General features: G+C 38.5%; 1 non-coding gene across 1 annotated transcript; it reads left to right on the forward strand.

Moving 5' to 3' along the window:
• The first annotated feature begins 23276 nt into the window (after positions 1–23276).
• Positions 23277–23379, forward strand: LOC126012699 (small nucleolar RNA U13). The gene has a single exon (XR_007497120.1). It is a non-coding gene; the product is annotated as a small nucleolar RNA U13 (small nucleolar RNA).
• The last annotated feature ends 422 nt before the right edge of the window (positions 23380–23801 follow it).

A 23801-nucleotide genomic window follows, 5' to 3' on the forward strand; every position in this document is an offset into this window, starting at 1 on the left:
TTTTAGATACACCATTTATGATTTTGAGTTGTGCTAATTATTCAGTGTGTATTAAATATCAATGTGAATATTGAGGCTGAAAAAAATGTGTCACATTTCATTGCAGCCACAAACTCTGAGCTCATGTTTGGTTTATAAATGAATCACTGTGATACTTTGACATATAATAATATATAAAATATAATTTAGTAATTTAATTATTATTTAATAATTTGTATAATTGAGTCATATAATTTGTAATTTCTTATTAATACTTATTATTAATACATTTATGCTAATTTTTATTTGAAATAATTCAGACGGATGGTCATTGGTTTATTGCCTTTGGAGAGAGAAAAAACTCAATATTTTCCTATCTTTTTAAATCTGATTTTAAGAATGTGATTCATAATTAATCTCAGTTGCTTTTCATTATCAGATTTAAGAGAATGGGGGCTGGTGAGATAAAGTGCAGAAGGTTGGATACTTGCTTTGCATGCAGTTGATCTGGGCTTAGTTCCCAGCACCACACATGATACCCCAAGTCTGTTGGGAGTGATCCTTAAGTGCAGAACCCGGACTAATCCTTGAGCACCACTGAGTGTAACCCCAAAACAACAAAAAATATAATGGTGGGGCCGGTACAGGGGTTAAGGTTCATTCATCTTACATATGATTCAACCCTAGACTGCATATGATCCCCTGAGCACCACCAGTGCTCACCCATGAGCACAGAGCCAAGAATAGTTTTTGATACTGCCAAGTATGGTTCCAAACCAATAATAATGATAAACCCTGTATCTGGCAGGCCTCATGCAGAGTGCTCTGTAAGAAGTGACTGAGTTCTTGAAATAATTCTGTGAACTAGAGCTTGCATATAGGTGGAAATACAGGCTAAGGGCAGTGACTCAGGTCCCTCATGTTTGTAGGTGATAGGAACTTGGTTCAGAAACAGAATTCTTGGGGCCAGAGAGATGGCATGGATGTAAGGCATTAGTCTTGCATGCAGAGGATGGTGGTTCGAATCCTGGCATCCCATATGGTCCCCCGAGCCTGCCAGGAGCAATTTCTGAGAGTAGAGCCAGGAGTAACCCCTGAGCGCTTCCAGGATGAGTGCAGTTGGAGAGATTACTACACTGAAAAATATCATAACAATGTGAATGAATGAGGGAAGTAGAAAGCCTGTCTCAAATACAGGTGTAGGGGGGTGGGGAGGAGGGAGATCTGGGAAATTGGTGGTGGGAATGTTGCACTGGTGAAGGGGGGGTGTTCTTTACATGACTGTAATCATACAACTATAATCATGTTTGTAATCACGGTGTTTAAATAAAGATAATTATAAAAAACCAAAACAAACAAACAAACAAACAAAAAACAACAGAATTCTGGCTATGGACTCTGTATCCCTTTTGTTATTTAACCTCCCCAACTTCCACTCCATTTCATACATATATCCTGTAATCTGGAAAAGAATCTTGATTGGTTAGCCCTAAGCTTCTGGCCCAAAGCAGATGCATGCCATATCGCCAAATAGGGATGCTAAAGTGAAGATGCTTTCATAGGCTCTCAGATTCTTTTTGCTAAATTTGTAAACTCTGTGAAACGCATAAACCAGCTTTGCTTTTGTGATGCCAATTACCCATGTGAGAAGGAATTAGGGAAAGGGCAGGAAAACATAATGGCATTGTTAGGAAACCTCAATTATTGGTATCACAGGCCAGTCTCCTCCCTGCTATTGATGAAGCCACCTTCAGTTGCATTTCTGATATCTGCAATCAAACAAGGCTCTCCAGGAGTCTCTTGTATGTTTATTCTTACCAGACTCGAGGGGCATCGTGAGGCTACTGTATGATAACTTGTCCCATGTAGTACCAAGCCTTTGGAGGTTGAATGTCTGCTGCCAGTAAGTGGCCCCGCCCTACTGAAGCTCTAGAGTAGGCAGTCATTTGCCTCTTTCACTTAGGAATTGAAGATTTATTATGCCTAGAGATGCCCCGTCATCTTGCACAGTAGGGAAGGGAAGTCTGAGGGAATGAAAGATGCAAATGACTTAAAATGATAAGTTCTTCTTAAGGCTACGTTTAATTTGATGTGCCGAAGCTTCTATTCTTGGTGCTGAATATTCATGTTCAGTGAGGAGTCCCAGAGGCTTCTCACCAGTGTCATTGCCTCCAATTTCAGAGTAAAGAGAAATGTGCTTTCTGCTGATAATGTACCTGAGGAATGAAGAAGATGAGTTGCTGAATCTTTTAACCATGCATGTTCTGAAAATCATTTCTATAAAAAAAACTAACTGAAAATTATGCAGAGTCTTCTAAGGGTTGCTTGATTCCTGAAAGACTTGTTTTTTAAGTGAGAATACAAGAAGGACAAAAACCATAAGTAATCCACCTCTTAATAAATCCTGATTAAACCCCAGTGTGAGGTTCATGCATTATTTCAAAGTTATCAGCACTGTAACTCAGTTTAAATAGCCATAAATCAAATTTACACCAATGACATAGCAACTCTCCCCACCTCACTCCAGCTCACTTCACCTCAGTTGTCCAGAATGTCATGAGATGTCAACAGCAAAAGAAGTGAATAGAAGCAAAGTGAAATCTTAATTTAGGCAGGTATGTATGATTTCTTATTACTGCTCAGTGTTAGGGTACAAAGACTTACTGGCACCCTGTTTGTCAGCACTTTTAGTCATGCTATTAAGGGAGGCTTTTTAATAAACAATGCTGAGGGGGTTGCCTTGAAGGAAGAAAAGTATGTTATAAGGAGAAAGTAAAATGTAGTTAAATTAGAAAAATAGAAATCAAACCTCTTATCTGAGTCATGTAGGAACAATGGGAGGTGCTTTGATTGAAAAAGCCATTTAGGGAATTGTGAAAAAGAAAACACACGTAAGTAATGCAAGCACTTCAATATATATATTCATTTCTGAATCTCATTTCCTTACTCCAAGGTCTTTCTATGACAACTCCTTTGATTAGATTTCTGACTTTCTTGACTCAAAAGTCCAGCAAAGCAAGCTTTACCATTCCAATCCTCTTTTTCAATTCTATTTATTTAGAACTCTGATTTTGAAATACTGGTGAGGGTACATTTTTATGAGTTCCTCCCTTATTCACAGCTAACTCAGTAGCATATAAAAATATTGACCCCAATCAGAGTACTTTTTCAAAATATTTAACTTGATTTTTAGAGAAAAAATTCCCTTCTTTATTTTTGAACTCATAGTTTGCACAATAGAACGTTCAGTGTTTTAATCACTCAGACAACTCTGCTAGTACAAGCAGAGGAGGAACACAAATGACTTCTGAAAATACAGCACAACTGGTCATCTTGTTCCCTCATCATAGGAACAGTTCCTTATTGGGTGAAAAATGAAGCTTTGTAAGAAAACAACTAACTTGTAAGCGGGAAGTAGTGTGATCAAAAAACAGATTTACAATTTTCAGGAAGGGCTCCTGAGGTCTGCTTTTAGATCAAGTAGGGTGACATATAGCCTCCACATATTTAGGAACCTCCAGAAAAACATTTGTCCTATTTTATGGGGGAAAATGTACTTCTACACCTTATGTTTGCATGTACAAGTCATGGTGTAGAAAACATCCTCAAGGGCATATATATATATATATATATATATATATATATTTGTTTTTGGGCCACACCTGGTGACGCTCAGGGGTTACTCCTGGTTATGTACTTAGAAACTGCTCCTGGCTTGGGGGCCATATGGGACGCCGGAGAACTAAACCGCAATCCATCCTAGGCTAGAGCATGCAAGGCAAATGCCTTACCACTTGTACCACTGCTCTGGCCCAAGGGCACAATTTTTTTTATTATAAAAAGTAATTTTATTTTATTATAAAAGTAAGACATTCCATTTTGAAACTTAGAAAAACATAAGAAGTATTTAGAAATGTTTTTTGATCCATCATCCACAACATTATAGACAATAGTTTGCTCTCTATTCTTTTTTTTAATATAATTTTTATTTTGATCATAGTGGCTTATATATTGTTGACAATAATATTTTAGGTACATATTTACATAAAATCAGGGGGAATTCCCATCACCAAATTGTCCTCCCTACACCTCCGTTTTTGTCCTACCTCCCATATCCTCTTCCCTCACCCCCAGGGTTGCTAGAATATGTGGTCCCCTCTGTATCTAGCCTACTATTTAGTAGTCTTGCACCTGTTTGGTCCTGGTGCCTCCCTTATTTCCCCCTCTAACTGGGGGGCAGGACTAGCTAGTTCAAGTTACGTGGTTTAGTTTGAAGAAGAGAAAAGTAATAATCTGGGGTAAAATTCTAATACGCCGAAAATAAGCGGAATTCTTCTAGAGGCTCTCATCATCGGTTTGAGAGACGAAGGAGAAAAAGAAGGTGAAACACTCCACCAGTACAAAAAGAAGTGTCAAATATCCAGTGAGGACTCCAACAATAATTATAAGCACCACACACACACACACACAAAAAAAAAAAAACCCAAAAAAACCGCCATGGTCCTGATATAAGAAACATGGCATAGCACATAAAGAAAGAACAGAAAGGAAGAGAAAAAATAAGTATAACTGGGGACAACAACTTCAATAATCACACCCAAACAGAGAAATTGACCAAAAATAGATAAGTAAATAAAAATAATAATAATAAATCAAGATAAAATAATATATAAAAATAAACAATGTTTTGTGCTTTTTTTTGGTTTTTTTTGTTTGTTTGTTTGTTTTTGTTTTTTTTTTTCCCTCCTGCCCTGGCACAGTAAATATTGGGGTCATTCAAAAAGGAATTCACTTGGCCTAAGAGATATGGGATTTCTCCGTCCTTGGAGTATATTGTCATGGGATTAACTATAGACTCTGTTCAGGATCATTTACTCTCCCAGTGGTGCTTTTGTGGTGTTTGGAAGACTTCTGCTCTGTCCTGGGTGATACAATCAGGCCTCTGTGTCTAGAGATCTCAGTATCTGCACAGATCCAGGGGTGGGACTTATGATGAAGTAAGTCTTTGTGGTTCTAGAAGTTCTGTTCACTCAGTGTCATTTTAATTCATCTTCTGTGGTTGGTGATCTTGGTCTTTGCACTGAACCTAGGATGGCACCTAGGATATCGTCTTTCTTTGTGCTTCCAGAAGCCCCATTCCGTTACAATGGTCTCTGCCAGACCTTTGGAGCTGGGGATCATGTTTATTGTGCAGGTCGTAGTTCAAACCCTAGACTAGGGCTTTTTTATTGGTCCCAGGCTGTATTCAGTCTGGTCATGGTTCTAGCAGGCAGTCATCTGTAACTCGCGATCTTGGATTTTGGACCTACCAAAGGATGACAAGTCTTCTGATTTTGTCTTGTCGTTAGCTGGTAAGGTAGGATAACCTGCACTTAGGTCAAGTTGTTCCCATTTTCCTCGTTGTCAGGATGTCATATTAGAGCTGGCACTTGTTGGTGACCTTGCAGTATTAAGGCTGTCCCGGATGGGATTTGTTTCCTGCAGCAGTTGTGAAGAACTGTGCCGTTTCTATGTCTGGGATCCAGGGTTCAAGGCTGGATGGGTGGTATCTAATCACCTGAGGTCTAAGTTGATTCCACATGACATATTTTCAAGGTAGGAGATATCCCTGTATTGTAAACAACTATGAGTTCCTATCTCTAGTAGATAAGAGTTCTTTTTTATATGTAAGATTTCCCCTTTTTTAGTGTGCCTTTGCCAGGGGGAAATGGTGCTACATTATATTGTCGGTGCATTTGGGGGTGGACTGAGGGGAAAACAGAAACAGGTTACATACCCAAAAAAGATAAAAAAAAAAGAAAAAAAAAAGGAAATAAAAATGTATGTGCTCACATATGTATATGTAGGACAGACATTTAAAAAAAATGAGTTAGCAAAGTATTTAAAGGACCAAAAGACTACCTTACATTTGGGAAAAAGCAGGTAAAGAGGTGGTATAATACAGGTCTTATGCTTATGTTGGAAGTACAGGTTTTCCCATTGTCTTTTGGGTTTTTCTTGTGGTGTGTGGGTTCCCAGGCATCTTTCCATCACATCCCCTGACCTTCTTCAGATTGGCAAAAGATTTGCGGCAGGGAGGTCTTGGAAGAGTTCTTGCATTGGGGATACTTTTGGACCTAATTCTGGTTTCAAGTTACAGTCTATGTTAGGGGGAGCTGGTAGGGAGGGCCGTGTAGCGTGAATCCTCAGGGGAGTTGGCTGCCTTTTCTTGCAGGAGACGACGTGTGGGTTTGACTGGGTGTCCCCTCGCCTGGGTGCTGGGTACTGGTTCATTGGGGTAGGAGGTCAATCTTGATGCCTAATAGATTAAGGACTGAGGGTGAAGAGTTTTAATATGGTGGGAGGTCTGGATGGGATTGATGGGTGAAGGGATAGTTGGATTTCCAAAGGGGGGAAAGGGGAAGGTATATGGAAGGGGTAGGAAGGGAGAAAAGAGAAAATACATTAGAAAGAAAAGGAGAAGAGAAAAGAAAAAAAGTAAAGAGAAGAATAGAAAAGAAAAAAATAAAAAAGAAAGTAGTGAGAAGAGAGGAGAGAATAGCAAGGGAATGCTAGTTTGCTTGAATGTGTTCGAAGAATAGAAGAATAGAGCCTGTAGTTTAAGTCTGTATGTCGCAGTTACTGCTTCAGTGGTCTGACTGGTCACGTGCTTCAATTCCTAACAGAAGGTATAACCTAGAGATAAAGTGTATGTTAAAGAGTTTTCTCGGGGCCATCTCGTAGTGCAAGCTAGGTATGGTATCTCGTGTGGTATCCCGAGATGCCATCTTAGTTTGTCTGTCCTTTGTATCCAAGGATGCCTGTGGACATAAAAGCTGAGAGGTTATTTTAAATATAGTAAGATAAAGGCATTAAAACATAGTGTTATGGGATGTTTCCATTGGAGTCAGTGATTTCCCATGGTGTTCTTTACCTGTGTTCCTGTATACAATCTCTAAGGGATTATTGTGGGCCTTTGTTGTAGAAGGCTGCTTACATACCTGTTTTCTCTATGTTGCTGTTTCTGGTGTTGCTGCTTTTTTTGTGGTATAATGTGTAGTCAAGAGTTTGTGTTGTTCCTTTTTCAAGTATTTTGGGCACTGCTCCCGAGTATATGTTGACTATTACAGTGTTTGGAGTTTCTACCCTGTTAAACTCTGTTATTTGATTGTTAAGTATTAGTTGTATATAAGGTGTATGTTCTAGGTGCTTCAGAATAGTGCTACCATTCTGTGTTTATCTTTTGTCTTCTGACTTGCTTCGTTTAATATAATATGATCTACGTCCATCCACGTTGCTGCAAAATCTGTGATTGTATCATTTCTGACTGCCATGTAATATTCCATTGTGTATAGATACCACATCTTAATGATCCATTCATCTGTTGTTGGACGTCGAGGTTGATTCCAAGACTTGGCTATTATACTGAGTGCTGTGATAAATAGTGAGGTGCACACGTATTTTGGAATGAATGTCCTTCCACCTTGGGGGTATATACCTAGGAGAGCAATTTCTGGGTCAAATGGCAGCTCAATTATGAGTTCTTTGAGCACTCTCCAGACTGTTCTCCATAGGTGTTGGACTAGGGGCATTCCCACCAGCAGTGGATGAGAGTTCCTTTTATACCGCATCCCCGTCAACAAAGATTGTTCTCATTATTTTTGATGTGAGCCATCCTCACTGGTGTAAGGTGGTATCTCATTGTTGTCTTGATTTAGATCTCTCTGATGATGAGTGAAGGTAAGCATGTTTTCATGTGTTTCTTGACCATCCTTCTGTCTTCCTCAGAGAAGTGTCTATTCATTTCATCTTCCCATTTTTTATGGCTTTGTTTGGATTTGGGGGGCTCAGCTTTCTGGATGCTTTGTATGTTCTAGATATCAGCCCTTTATCTGATATGTCGAGTGAAAAGATTTTTTCCCATTCTGTTAACTGTCTTCTTGCATTAAGTAGGGTTTCTTTTGCCATGCAGAAGCTTTTTAGTTTGATGTAGTCCCATTTGTTTATGTTTGATGCTAAAGTTCTTGCCATTGGTGCTCCATTCTTGAAGACCTTTTTGATATATAGGTCTTCGAGTGTTCTGCCTATTTTATTCTGGATAATCTTTATAGATTCGGGTCTGATTTCAAGGTCTTTGATCCATTTTGAGTTGAATTTTGTATAAGGGGTGAGGTGTGGGTTGATCTTCACTTTTGTACATGTGGTTTTCCAGTTGTACCAACACCATTTGTTGAATAGACTTCCTTTGTTCCATTTCAGGTTCTTGCCTCTTTTTTATCAAATATTAGTTGGCTGTATATCTTGGGGTTTATGTCTGGGAATTCTGTTCTGACCCACTGGTCTGAGGTCCTGTCTCTGTTCCAGTACCATGCTGTTTTGATAACTATGGCTTTATAGTATAGTTTCAAATTAGGTAAGGAGATGCCACCCAGCGTCTTGTTTTTCAGTAGTATTTGGCTAGCCTGTGTCTTTTGTGGTTCCAGATGAAATTTGTGATTGATTGTTCTATTTCTTTAAAGAATGGTGTCTGGATTTGGATAGGGATTGCATTAAATCTATATAGTAGTTTGGGTAGGATAGTTATTTTGACTATGTTAATTCTACCTATCCATGAGCATGGGATGTTCTTCCATTTCTTTAGATCATCTTCAATTTCTTTCTGAAGTGTTTTGAAGTTACTCTGGTATAGGTCTTTCACTTCCCTTGTAAGGATGATTCCTAGGTACCTGATATTTTTGATACTATTTTATTTTTTATTTTTTTATTATTTTTTTAATTATGAGAACAAGGATGCAAAGAAAGAGAACAAGGTAAAGTTACAGTGGAAGGACAATCACCCATAACATAATTCTCAGAAGTCCCCTTGCTGATATCTTAACTTTAAAATTTCAGCCAAAGGACATTAAGATAAATAAGACAGAATCCATGTACAATTACTTTGTCCCTCAAGTCCCCAGATTGTAACACATTATAATATTTCTTAACAGCACACAGGGCAATCTAAAGCCATAAAACTTATGTAACTCCTTAAACATTACAGGTATAGTATTTTTTTAAATTTCCATATACAGGCATATTAGCTTAAGTTAACTTCAAATTTTAAGTGGGTTCTTTTTAAGGATTAGAGTCAAAGGAGCACAGTAAAAATGGTGTTAGAGTGGCAATTGTTGTTTGCATAGGCCCACCAAAATGAGGGACATGGAAAGAAATAACCTTGGCCTAAATACAAAGAGCCCCAACCCCTGAAGTTTCCTGGCACAAGACCAACTCTAAGCTCCAGGCAAGCTAGATCGTCCAATCCAAGACATTGTCTGTAGTGCCAACACACTTTTGTTTTTCACACAGTCTCTGTTGTTGGTATCATGTTTTTGTATTAAAGATCCTGGAATCTGCATAGCCTACATAGAAGTCAGGATGTGGAGCATCCTCTTGTTTCACCTCACAATCAAAGGGAAATGCAGGGAGCCTTGTTCTGTAAGCAGGTCGTTGTTGTTAAGTCTTCTCAGTGTTAAGGGAAGTCTCTTTTGAGCAGGTCCATGTCTGAGCAGTGTAGGGTCTTCCATGGTAGAGGATTGCTTCCAGGTGATGTTATAGGCCAGCCTGGATGTTTCATGGATGGCTTTCCTGGTTCAGAGGTGAATGGAAAATGCCCTTCCTTCTGAGGTCTGTGCCAGATCGTTATGTCAATGTTCAGGGTGTAAGGTCCCTTTGCACTACAAGATTTGTGTGTTCCAATCTCTATTAGATAGGATCTTATATGTATGTATAGTATTTTCCCATTTTAATGTGCCTATGCAAAAAAGGAGCAATGCCATGTAGTGTTATTGGCGCATATGGGGCCAAAAAAACAATTCCAACGATTCACATGATATGGTTCAATCATAAGCATTAAACTGGGGGACTCTTTCACCAAAATTCCTTGTTAAACAGCTCAAAAAGAGAAAATAAAAAGTGGTTAGAATCGTCACTGTATAAGACAACATTTAGTAAGAATTATAGCTGTCAGAGAAAAAACACAAAATATTCTAAAGAAATACGTGTCCATTTTATGTATCTTGAAACAGTTTGGGGTTGTTACACACAATGCACGGCTTTGGTCTGTGATTAGGATTGTACACTAGTGAAGTTAAAAAGATTAATGTAGGTTAGTAATGTTTGGGGGGGTTAGAGAGTTAAGGAGTAAAAAAGATCTTTGTAGGGGTGTGGGAAAGGGCAGAATACAAAATGAACATTCTAAATACACAAAACATAGCATAAGAATAAGGAATACTCTTAATACATGAAGTACAAGCGGGGGCATGATCCCCTGCGTGGTTCTGTAGTTTTTGGATGTATAGGGAGGAATTTCTCACCCCTCCCCTCAGGGTCCGATTAACCAGGCGTGGCCCTGAAGACCCGTCTGGTGTTGAGGGTATCTTGGTCCCCTGGACTAAGTGGTCAGCCCAGGGGGCCAGTGGCTAGTTGTCCTGCCCAGAGCCCCCAACATACCAGTCAAACACACCCAGAAATCCTGGCATGCAGAGTATTCTGAGCCCAGCCATGCCTCTGTAGTTTTTGGATGCATAGGGAGGAATTTCTCACCCCTCCCCCCAGCGCCCGATTAACCAGGTGTGGCCCTGAGGACCCGCCTGGTGTGGGGGGGATCTTGGTCTCCTGGACTAAGTGGTCAGCCCAGGGGGCCTGTGGCTAGCTGTTCTGCACAGAGCCCCCAACATACCAGTCAAACACACCCAGAAATCCTGGCATGCCGAGTTTTGATACTATTTTAAATGGAATTGTATTTTTTAATCTCTTTGTCCTCAACTTCGTTGTTTGTATATAGAAACGCTACTGTCTTTTGTGTATTGATTTTGTATCCAGCCACTTTGATTTATGGTTAATTGTTTCTAGGAGTTTTACTTTTACTCTTTAGGGTTTTCGATGTATATCACCATTTTGTCTGCAAATAGAGATAGTTTGTGTTCCTCTTTCCCAATTTGGATTCCTTTGATTCCCTTCTTTTGTCGGATTGCTATTGCTAGGGCTTCTAAGGTTATATTGAATAAGAGTGGAGAGAGTGGACAGCCTTGCCTAGTTCCTGACCTTAGTGGAAATGCTTCTAGTTTCTCGCCATTAAGTATAATGTTGGCTGTAGGCTTTTCATAGATAGCTGTAACTATCTTGAGGAAGGTTCCTTCTAACCCTATTTTGCTGAGTGTCTTTAACATGAAAGGGTGTTGGATTTTGTCAAACGCCTTCTCTGCATCGATTGATATGATTATGTGATTTTTGTCTTTCTTGTTGTTGATGTGATGTATAATGTTGATTGATTTGCGTATGTTGAACCAACCTTGCATTCCTTGTATAAATCCCACCTGGTCATGATGTATGATCTTTTTGATGAAGTGCTGGATTTGGTTTGCTAAGATTTTGTTGAGTATCTTTGCATCTATATTCATTAGAGAGATTGGTCTGTAGTTTTGTTTCTTGATGGTGTCTTTGCCATCTTTGGGAATGAGTGTGATATTTGCCTCATAGAAGGAGTTAGGGAGGATTCCTGTTTTTTTCTATGGTTTGGAAGAGCCTATGAAAAAGTGGAAGTAAGTCTTCTTGGAATGCTTGATAGAATTCACCTGTAAATCCATCTGGGCCTGGGCTTTTGTTCTTAGGGAGATTTTTAATTACATCTTCAATTTCCTCTGAGGTGATTGGTCTGTTTAGGCTTTCTAGATCTTTCTTTTCCAGTCTTGGAAGAGGGTGTTTTTCCAGGAATCTGTCTATTTCTTCTGGGTTCTCTAGCCTAGTTGAGTATAGTTGTTCATAATACGATCTCATGATATGTTGTATATCTTGGGTTATGTTGTAATCTCTCCCCTTTTATTTGTGATCCTACTGACTTGGGTGTTTTCCCTCTTTTTTTTGGTGAGTTTTGCCAGCGGTTTGTTTATCTCGTTTATTTTTTCGAAAAACCAACTCCTGGTGTCATTGATTTTTTTGTATTGTTTTCTTAGTTTCTATGTTGTTTATTTCTGCTCTGGTTTTTATTATTTCTTGCCTTCTGGTTGTGGTTGGATTTCTCTGTTGCTGTTGTTCCAATTTTTTGAGGTGATCTTTTAAACTGTTGGTTTTGTTGTTTTCCTGTTTCTTGACATAGGCCTGTATTGCTATGAGTTTCCCCCTAATTACTGCTTTTGCTGTTTCGCACAAATTTTGACATGTTGTCTCTTCATTGTCCTTTGTCTCAAGGAATCTTTTTATTTCTTTCTTGAGTTGTTCTTTGATCCAGCTGTTGTTGAGCAGCATGTTATTTAATCTACAGGTATTGTTTTTTCTCCATTGCTTCTTCTTGACGTCAATTTTGACCTCTGTTGCATAGTGATCTGAAAGGGTACTTCTAATGATCCTTACCTTTGTGGTCTTATATAGTTTGGCTTTGTATCCTAAGACATGGTCTATTCTGGAGAAGGTTCCATGTGGGCTTGAGAAGAATGTGTATTCTGCTTTCTGGGGATGGAGGGCTCTATATAAGTGTATTAGCCCTAAATCTTCTAAATTTTCATTTAGAGCTCTTATTTCTTTTCTGTTTTTCTGTTTGGTGGATCTGTCCAGTAGTGATAGTGGAGTATTGAGGTCCCCTACTATTATCACATTTCCCTTCATTTGTTTCTCCAGGTTTACGAGCAGTTGCCTCACATATTTTGCTGACTCTATATTAGGTCCATAGATATTGACCAGGGTTAGTGTTTCTTGATCTAATGTTCCCCTGATCAGTAAGTAGTGACCCTCTTTGTCTCTGATCACTTTCTTGAGGTTGAATGCAATTTGGTCTGATATAAGAATGGCTGTCGCTGCTCTTTTTTGTTTTCCATTGGCCTGAATAATTACTTTCCATCCTTTTATTCTAAGCCTGTGCTTATCCTGTAGTTGTAGGTGTGTTTCTTGCAGACAGCAGAAGTCCGGTTTATTTGTCCTAATCCAGTTCTCTACTATGTGTCTTTTAATTGGAGAGTTTAGTCCATTAACATTTAGGGAGATTATTGAGAGAGAGAACAGTTATGCAGTTGTGTTGAGCAGGGTGGTTTTTGTTACAATCGGGGGTTTGGATTGTGTAATTCGTCTCTGAGTAGGTCGTTTAGGATCGGTTTTGTTTGCACAAATAGTTCAAGTTTGTTCTTGCTTGAGAATGTTTTTAGTCTGTCCTCCCATATAAATGATAGTTTTGCTGGGTATTGGACCCTAGGTTGGAAATTTCTTTCATTCAGTCGTTTAAATATGTCATTCCACTATCTTCTTGCTTGAATTATTTTGAATGGGAGATCTGGTTTGATTCTTATGTCCCTACCTTTGTACTTGAGTTTTTTTTCTCTTATTGCTTTAAGGAGTTCCTCTTTCTCTTTGTTTTTTTGCCATTTCGATTACTATATGTCTTGGTGTTGGTTTATTAGGGTCTATTTTATAAGGGACTCTTCACATTCTGGATTAGCATTGAAGTTTCTTTCCAGTGGGTGGGGAAGTTCTCTGCTATTATCTCTCTGACTACTTGTTCTTTTCCTTTCCCTATTTCCTCCCCTTCTGGTATACCCACAATTCTTAGATTGTTTCTTTTGTCCTTTTTCATTACATACTGGACTTTTCCTTCCAGTGCTTTGCCTTTTATTTCTTTGTTGGTTTCTTGATCATTTTTTGTTTGTAGTTTTCCTTCAAGTTCTTCAATGTGTTTCTCCAACTCTGTGTTTCTGCTTGTAAGGCTTGTTACTTTGTCTTTTAATTCCTTCATTTCTTTTTGTATGGAATCTCTCATGTTTTTTAACATTTCTTCTTTAATTAGGCTGATTCATTCATCCATAGATTTCTTGTACTCAGTAGATAGCGTTTCTTTCATTTCTTTTATCAATTGTTGCATTTCCATCCTCATTGCTGCTTTTAGGTCGCCTTCCCAGGGATCTGTGCATTTTGGCTGACTTGGAAACTTGTTAGGGTTTGTCTCCATATCTTCAGATGTCAGGGTTCTCCTTGATTTACCCATATTTTTTTTGCGTTTATTGGTGTGCTTTGGAGTGCTGTGTCTTCTAATTTCAGCCTGTTTTTTATCCCCTGTGGTGTGGGAATGGGTCCCTTCCCTGAGGGTGGTTCTAGGGGGGACTGTTTGGTAAGCTTTCTGAGGTTTGGCTCCTCCTGTGCTTTTTAGATGGCCTGATTCATTGTTTTGCCCTTTTGTTATCAGCTAGTGCTGGTCCTCTTCTGGTCACAATGGTGGAGGGCGCTGTTGAGTCTAGGTCTTTCTCCACCCCCTCTACTACCTGGAAGTCAGCCTTCCTTCAGTGGGTCTCGTCAATTTCCTTCTCTTTATTCCTGTCAGCTGGTGCAGTTCTGCTCCTGGCCACAATGGTTGTGAGCGCTGTTGAGCCTAGCTCTCTGTTCCCTCCCCTATCTGGGAGTCAACGAAGTTCTGCCCCCTCCGAGTTTCCGCAGAAGAAATCCCCCCCCCCCCCCCCCCCCCCCCCCCGCCAAGCCCACCCGGTAGCTGCCCTCAGCCCTTGGGGGGTCTCGGGTCTACTCTGGGGCTCAGGGGGCTAGGTTGCTGTAGGTTACCTAAAGGTCCAGGTGGCAGGCCCAAGCTCACCCAGTGTATTGTTCCCAGCCTGTCCCAGTGGCGCAGGTGACTCTGGCCGGCTAAGTACTAGGGAACTGCCCTCCTCTGTCTAAGCTCAGGTCGGGTGGAGTGATCTCTGGGGCCCGGAAGGTGAGGCAGCAGGTAATGGGGTCTCTGTGCATGCAGGTTGGTGTGCGTGAATGTCTCCGAGCACCCACATGGAAGGGCCCCAGGGGAATGCACTCACCCTGGGCATTAGTACAGGGGTGTCGCTGACGCAGGGGTCCCTATGCCCCAGGTGGAGTGGCCTCAGGGCACTGCACTCACTCTGGGGAGAGGCACGCAGACTGGCAGGCGCGGAGGTCTCCGAGTGCCCACCTTTTGTTTCCAATTTTATGGGCTCTTGATTATTTAAGAAATTTTGGTGTTAGGTCTGAGCTGGCTAGACCTATTTGTTGTGTTAAGCTATATTCGACTGGTTCACGTGGTTGGCGTGGTTGGGCGGGGCTTCCCTACCTGTGGGAGGCAGGAGAAACCCCCGGGGGCGGGCTAGGGCAGTTCACGCTCAAGGGCACAATTTTTATGAGAAGAAAGTAGACTGGAGGTCTATCAATTCTATCACACAACCTCCACTGACCAGTTTTATCCAGCTAGGGAATCTAGGGCCAGTCCTGGTCCAATAAGAGCTCAAATATCTTCTGAGGAGGGGTTATGACATAAATAAAAACATATCTTTAGTATGTTTTAGCTTCTTTGTCTTTTTGTTATAGTTGTTTCCAGACACCTAGAACACCTACTAGTACTCAGGGCTCACTCCTGGCTCTACACTTAGGGATCACTCTTGGTGGTGCTTGGGGGACTATATGAGGTTCTCATATGCATGAAAGTCAAGTCCCTTACCTACAGTATTATCTCTCTTTATACTTTAAGTGGATTTACAGAAGTTTAAAGGTTTCTGTTTTAGGATACAGTGTTACCACACCATCTTAACCACTCAAGTGCCACTATTTTTTGCTGTCCATGGGACCTTTTCAAACTAACCAGGTTTTGGTGACCTCTGTTCCATGATGAGTTCAAAGATTTCTCACTAGATGTTTTCTCTTTCTTTGCAATTTTTCTTCATAAAGCACATATAGGTGAGATCGTACAGTTTCTGTTATTCTCTTTAATATTGTTTTAGGGGACATAACCAGTACTGCTCAGTACTACAGCTCAGTGTTAGAAGGTAGCCTCTGGCGGTGCTTGGGGATCATGTGGTACCAGTGATCAAAACCACACTTCTCACATGCAAAATAATTACAATAGTCCTTTAACTATCTTCCCAGTCCATCCTTCTCACTTGTTTTGCTTAGCAGGATCAGTTCCATCTATGTTGTAGCAAAAGGCAAGATTTCATCTTTTCTTGAAGCCAAGCAGAATTCCACTCTGCATGTAGACCATATCCGCTTTATCTGCTTATTTGTCTTTGACTACTTTAGTTATTTCCAGATCTTTGCTAATTTGAATAGCACTATGATTAATATAGGTGTGTTAATACTCAATTTAGTGTATTATTGGGATAGATACCAGGGCACAGAATTGATAGATTATAAGATAATTCTATTCCAAAATTTAAAAAAATTGACAGAAGCCTCAATGAGCAAGAAAAACATCAATGAAAATATCTTGTATGATGAAAAATTGTACTAGTTTTTTTCCTTCCTCCAGATTAAATAAGTTATTTAGCAAGAACTCCAGTTTCCATAGAGGCCTCTGTAAAGACTGGAAGGTGACAGGTCAGTCCTCACTGAAGCAGGTATAGGTAAAAGTCTATAAAAAGATGAGAATTCTGTGATTCATACTTGCTTAGATTCTTCTGAGATATTTGATTCAATCTCAAAGATATTCTCCATTGAACTTTCTACCTCTTAGCTATTGTCTTCTTCCATGCTGTCTTATGAGAAAGGAGTGTTGTAATCATAGATGACCCTTTTCCTGATAACATACCCAATATCTTCTCAGTGGATATACCACAGAACTTGATTGCAAGTTCTTCTGCCTATATTCTAGTAAAGAGATATGAAAATTGACTGCAGTGCATTATAAACAGAAACTCAAAATAAACCCTAGGTTCCTTTTTTATCACAAGGTCCAATAGTTGGGACAGCAATACTGTCATCTTTTCCCTGAAGAAATATTATGTAGGAGTAGTTGGCTATATGGAAGTACTAAATAATATTGAATATCTTCAGGATATTACCTTTTTGGAGTGCAGAGCAGAAAGTAGGAGAAATTCTGTTCACATTTTGGTAGATGCCAATAGAATCTTTGTACTTTTTTTTGCCATGTGTGAACAATCATCAGAGGTTACAAGTGTGGACTTTATGTATTCATATAATAAATATAAACTCAGAAGCATTTTTATTTGCCTGGGATTGTGATAGGAATTTTCTCTAATAGGAAGTTAAATTTTATTTATTTATTTTTTATTTTGGGGCCACACCTAAGAGGTGTTCAGGGCTTACTCTTGGCTTTGTGCTCTGGGATCACTTCTAGAGAGTTAAGAAACCTGAAGGTATGCTGTGGATTGAATCTGGGTTGGCCACATGCTAGACATTCTACCTGCTGTGCCTGCTCTGGCTTCTGCAGAGTTGAATTTTAAACAATGAAATCCAAATTATGCCATCCTCGGGTAGTGATGTAGGACTGAACTCTTCCTGAAGGAAAAGTCTAATTTCACGGAAGCAGAAATTTTTCTTCTGAAAAAGAATTTGTTTTGAGATTTTTACTCCCTGTGGATTACACTCTTTCCACGAGCAATACTCCAAGGTGTGAAGGAAAGGGGTCTCAATCCAGAAGAAATTCTTCAATATTAGTGGCAGATTTTTGATGTATGCTACCAGCTTTGCATTTATAGTAATAAAGGACATTATGGAGATAGAATTGTTTTCTTTTATTATGGAAAGAAAATTCAATACATTTTATAGCTTTTTTCCAAAGTCTTCTGGACTCATTTTCCTCTTCTCTTTCTTTTGAGTTCAAGCTCTGACTCATTCATGAAATTTCTAGTTACAATATAAGTAAGAGAGACACATTTGGTCCCATAGATATCAAACTAAGATTAGAAACACTTTTTTTTGTTTTTATCTTACTCTATTTTAAATATGGAAATACATATATCAGCTAAATTAGAATGAGAATGAGTATATTTCTAATTATTGCTGTTGCAGTTCATTATATAGGTACTTAAAATGCTTCAACGTTTTTCTTCTTTGAGTATTGATCTATATAAATTTGGATAACTTTATAATATTTATTTTACTGTGTCTTTGAATTAGAATATGTAATTCTGCACAAAAATGATATTCTTATGTAGGTGCTATTATAACGGAAGTGTTATGAAACAGAAATGCCTAACTATTAAACTGACAATTATAAATCTTCTCACGATGTCTTCAATAAAAAGTGTCCTAAATAATTGAAGAAATATTAATGATTCATGCAAGCTAGAATACTAATAAAGCCCAGCTTGTCCTTTTAGATGTGATTGTTCCTGATTGTCAGGTTTTTGGATTTCTTTCAAATATTTTTTTGCTTGATTTTTCCAATAGAATGTACTTTGTACAGATATGGGTGTTTATTATTAAAGATTCAGAAAGGCCTATTCAAAAATGTGGCTATCCTGTCACATAATGACATTATCATCAGTGAGCCAATGGAAGGATAGGAAATTTTATTCTGGGTAAATATAATGTAGAAGAGCATTCACTATTTGAAAGTGAACCATATTTTTTTATATTTTCAAGATGAAGTATTAGTTTACTTTGAGGGTGACTTTGTGTCTTCTAATTTGAAAAGAAACTGTTGATAGTTTCACATCAGAAGTAGAAAAATCACTCATTCCCAGCAACTTATGGTCTAGTAGACTATACTGTTTGGGTCAAATGTGAAGTTACTAGTTCTATACATAAATATTACAATTATAAAATAGTTCAAAGATGTTATTGCATTCTGAGGTGAAATTCTTAAAATATTAAATATTAAGAATATGTTGCAGATGTCATGCTTTAAGATGAGAAATCAGCTGTAGTTTTGTATGTGTGTGTATGTGTGTTGTTCATCAGAATCAGAAACACCGATATTGATTGGTCTTAGGGGCTTGAGACCTCTCAATCTTGTTCCACATTATTTATATCATTGATTTAGTTTTGATGTTGATCAAGTTTGACTCTAATTTGGGAACTGCTATTGAGTCAGTAATCTAGGACTTTGGATTGATATTATAAAAGAAATTATTTGAGCATTTTATTCTCATTTTTGCTAACATTTGTTTTCCTACTCTAACTGTTCTTCAGCACAGTGGTCTAATGGAATATGATCTATTTGAAAATCTCCTGATTGTGCTTCCTCATCTACCTCCCATTTTATTCCTGAGCTTCTCTTGAAATAAACTTTTAGAAAAACACTTTTATCAGCCACAACTATATTATTCAATATTGTCATCTTTTCCATTATTTCATAAAAATTATGCCTATCAGAGGAGCCAGAGTGGTGGTGCAAGTGGTAAGGCATTTGCCTTGCACCCACTGATCTAGGATGAACCACAGTTCGAACCCCCTACATCCCATATGGTCCCCCAAGCCAGGAGCGATTTTTGAGAGCATAGTCAGGAATTCACCTCCCAAAAATTATGCCTATCAGAGTCATCACTCAATTTTCTTTTCCTCAACTTATCATTGAATTTTAGTCATGATCATATTTGATCTTTTAAATGACTCAGACCTTTTGGCATACTGTTTTTAGTTTTCCTCTCATTTTTTTAACTTTGGATACATTGTTATTTCCAGATAATTCTTAATCTTTATTCATTTCTATTTAAAAACCTTGAAGTCAATTATAGCAATAAGTTTGAGGAATGCTTGCTATTTGATAGCATAAAATGATTCTCACAGAGATTATTTATTTATTCATTTTTCTGGATGGTTTTACTCACACTGTCATTAAAAGGGATGGAATTATGTCTGCCGAGTTACTTTGTAACTTTTGTTAAAACTATTGTGAATTATAAGTTCTTTATTGTTGTATTTCAAGTATAGAGTGACAGGGTATTAGGGCCATTCCCACCACCAGTTTTGACCTCCCTCTACCACCAAAGTTCTCAGCATGTATTCTATACCTCCACATTTAGCTCCCTGGCCAGCCAAGTTAACAGACCCATTTTAAGTTGAGATTGTTACAGTTTGGGTCTCTTGATTTTATTGTTGTTGACTTTGGCTTGGGTATTTAGTTCTGTCTTTTTTTTTTATCTCCACCAATGCTCCAGACACTACTTGACCCCTGGTCCCCATTCTCTTTTTGTCTTCTCAATTTTGTAGAAAAATAAAGAAATGTAAGGTAAAACAAAGCAATTCATGCCCAAGGTTCTATGTGAAAGGAGGAAACCTCTATCTATATGATAAAAGTAAAATTTTAAAACAAGTGCTGTATGGGGCCAGAGCAGTGGCGCTAGCAGTAAGGCATCTGCCTTGTGCATGCTAGTCTAGGATGGACCACGGTTAGATCCCCTGGCATTCCATATGGTCCCCCAAGCCAGAAGTGATTTTTGAGTACATAACCAGGAGTAACCCCTGAACATCACCGGGTGTGGCAGAAAAACCAAAACCAACAACAACAACAAAAACCAAGTGTTGTGTGGCAGGTTTTTATTTGTTTGTTTTTGCATAGATGTAGAAAACATTGGGGAAAGTAGAAAGGAATACCCTTGACCTAAAAAAGAGGGTGTCCTTACCTACAAAGCATCCTGTCATCAGGGTTTGGGCACACTGATAGTCCAAACCCAAAGTCTTTCTTCATGTTCCCATAAAAAGTTCTCCTCAATCACAGTGTGGCAATCAGGTTTCTGTAATTAGAGATCTTGGTTTTTGCACAGACTCTGTGTTGAAGCTGGAGTGTCACATAGTGATTTCTGATTTCATCTCACCATTAGGTGGTGAGGCAGGGAAACTTTCCCTAAAAGCAAGTTGCTGCTGTTTCCTAGTCATTAGGGTGTCGTATGAGCCCACCTGGAGCAAGTCAGTGCCAGGGCAGCATTAGGACCTCCCCAGATGGAAGTTTTATTCCTGGTGCTGGTGCAGAAAACCTTGCCAGTTCCAAGGATGGGATCCAAGGTTTGGAGTTGGATGGTTGATGTTTGATCAACTGAGGTCTAAGTTGAGTTACTATGACAAAAGTTCAAAACATATTTTAAGTATATTTACTATAGTCAGTTATTTCATAGGACACATCTTAGTTTCTAAAACAGCCATGGTACTGTTATCCTGTCCTAAATTTAGAATTAAATTTTCAATATTGGAATTTTATATGATTACATTATCTAATATTGTTTTATATGTTAACATATGTTAACAAAAATAGGAATGAAATATGTCCTGTTTCTATGACACTTACAATAAACTCTAATATAAGAATGTGTAGCATTTAAATGAACAAAACAAAGGAGACATTTTCTATTCAAGAGATTCTAAAATTGAAGACCCCTTTCACCACTTGCCTCTGCTTCTGATAGTCTTCTGTTCATCAGTGTGGAAAATATGTTGCCATTAAGTAATGGCAGAAGCATCTGTTTCCATATTTTGAGTGCACATCAATTTTATTTTTGAGTAATGTATATTCTTTAAAATAGAGCCCAGTGGTGCAATTGACTTTGCATTAAGGATTATAATATTTGTTATTCTGCTGGACCTGATTTATCCCTTTGATAGGCTTTGAGTTCAATTAATTAGCTGAGATGTAGACTAGCCAGTGATTTTTAGGGAAGACCAAATGTAGGCTATGTAGAAAGATAGTAGAGCAGTTTAATAGTAGATAAGGGAGCTGATTAAGTTAGTGAACAGAACTTTGGACTGAGGTCAGAAAATCTAATTAAAGATATTAGTCTATCCTGAGCCTGGAGATGCTTTATAATTTTTTTTTCAAATTCTAGAATCCTTAGAATCTGAGGTGAATATAGAAAATCACTATTGAGTATAGTTAACTGCCAAAATGTAAATGAACAAAAATGTTAAATTCATTAGTATAAACAGTATTAAATGTCACAAGATTTTTTTCTCCTTTATTTCTTTATTCTGTTAAAGGGGTCTGTTAATGGGTCTGAGAAAGCCCACTGCCTCAAATAAGGACCACGAATCTTCAGAGAATGCAATCAGTAGAGTGAGTTTTATTGGTCCAGAGCTCTGGGGTCCACTGTCTCCTGATGCAGCAGGTTTGCCAGTGTGACCTAGAATCTTAGAAACTTAGGGCTTTTATAGTAATCTATATAAGTAATCTATTTTATAGTAACCCATTTATAGTAATCTATATAATTTACAGTAATCCATATAAGGTTTTAAACATCTCATTGTTTCACATAACTGTTGCAATTCATAAACATCCAATAATGCAAGCTGAAAAAGGTGCAATTCTTAACTATCTAACTAACTTTTTGATGTCAGTCACCCTAGCCTCCATCTTGATGGTTTGTAAAGATATGGCCTATACCCTCCAGATGACCTTTGGGAGGATCTGGCGGGTCCTGATTTGGCAGGGTGGAGGCCTTGTGTCCTTGGTAAACAGTTACAAAGCAAAGAAGGGTGGGAGTCTGGTTTCTTATACTATAGCTCAAAGCAGGCCCATAACAGAATCAAAGGATAGCATTAATCTATCTCACTCTTATTCTATATCTATTGCTCCATCTATGTGTTTGGGTTATTAACTCTCACAATACCCATTTTGTTCTCCAATACTTAACTTTAAGTCATGTTTTCCAACTGGTAGTTACTCCTTCAGTGACTGCATGCGTTTACATGAAAAGATTACCAGCAGTTGGAGATACATGCAATCATCCCTTTCTAATCCTCAAGGGCCATCTGCTGTATCTTACTTGGCCATTTAGGCCCCTTCCTCTTGTGATCTTCTAAGATATCTTGTTTGAATGCTCTTTTGGCTATCTTGAGGGTCAGCGAGGGGAGGAGATGTGGCATGCCTGATGTTCTGCCCTAAGGTCTGGTTCCAGGAATTAACAGCCTCTTCAGGCTTAGTCTTTTTACCTTATAATTACAGCCTGTAACTAAACTTCTCAAGCAAGCAAAGTATAGAAGCTAAAGTGTAGTTAATTCTAAACAAAATCCATAACACACTCTGCAGCACATCTCAACACTTCCCTCTTTCTCTAGCACCAATAGAGGAATCTTCCTTCTTGATGCAGTTTCCCTTTCCCCTCAATGAGGAGAGAGATGATGACTACAGTTCTTATGTGCAGTTCTGATCTAAACACAGTTCACAAATAAATCAGATGTTCACTCTGTCCAGCAGTTATCTTGTATACACCTAACTTATCCCAGCTTATTCCTGACCCTTATAATTCCTCTCAAATTCTGAGTTTTGGTATTGGTAATGTCTTCTCTAATATGAAAACTGAGTCCTATGGCTGGGATATGGCTCATTGGTACAATATTTGCCTTGTATGTATGGTGCCCAACACTATACTACATACACTACACTAGACTACACACATGAACACACACACATTGGGAGGAGAGAAGGAACGAAAGTATAGTATTCAGAAAAGGTGAACCTCAGCAAGAAGACAAAGAACTGCTAAACAGACAAGAGAAGATTTAGGATGCTGTGCTATTATAGAAACCAGGTCAAGAGTGTATTTCAAGAGTGAGGGACAGTAAAGATATAGTACCCAATTTTTTAGTTAACCAAAAAGAATGAGATGGAGGGTATTTTCCTGGTTCATAAGCATGATGATTGGGTGGTTACGTTTGTGCATATGCATGTGCCTTCCTTAAACCTTGTTATGATGTTGGCACATTAAATCTCTGACATGAAGAAAAAAAACAAAGGAAAGAAAAGGGGAAACAAAAAGAAAAAAAGAGATGGGATTAAGGTGAAATGACCAGTAAGAGTAGCTTTTATGAGTGAGGGGAGTTGACCTGTATTTTCCAGCACTTAATATTGAAGCGTTTCAAATCTTCATTTTCAAACTTGAGTTTGAAGATGTAAAACATCTATTAAAGAGGAACAACACTGTACTTCTACTTCTTTTTAAATTCAAATTAAAGGAGAGTAAGTTGTCTAACTGTTGCTTTAAAGAAGCAGCTGGTAGCATATGTCAGGACAATTTGCAGCTATTATCACCTCTTTAAGAGACTGAGAAAATTGAATTGCTGACTAATGTACTTGAGAAAGAAGGTCACCTTTCAAGAACCTGGAGGCTGCAGTTTGTCTGCTTTAAAGATCCACCCCA

Source organism: Suncus etruscus, chromosome 6 (assembly GCF_024139225.1).
Source record: "Suncus etruscus isolate mSunEtr1 chromosome 6, mSunEtr1.pri.cur, whole genome shotgun sequence".
Lineage (NCBI taxonomy): Eukaryota > Metazoa > Chordata > Mammalia > Eulipotyphla > Soricidae > Suncus > Suncus etruscus.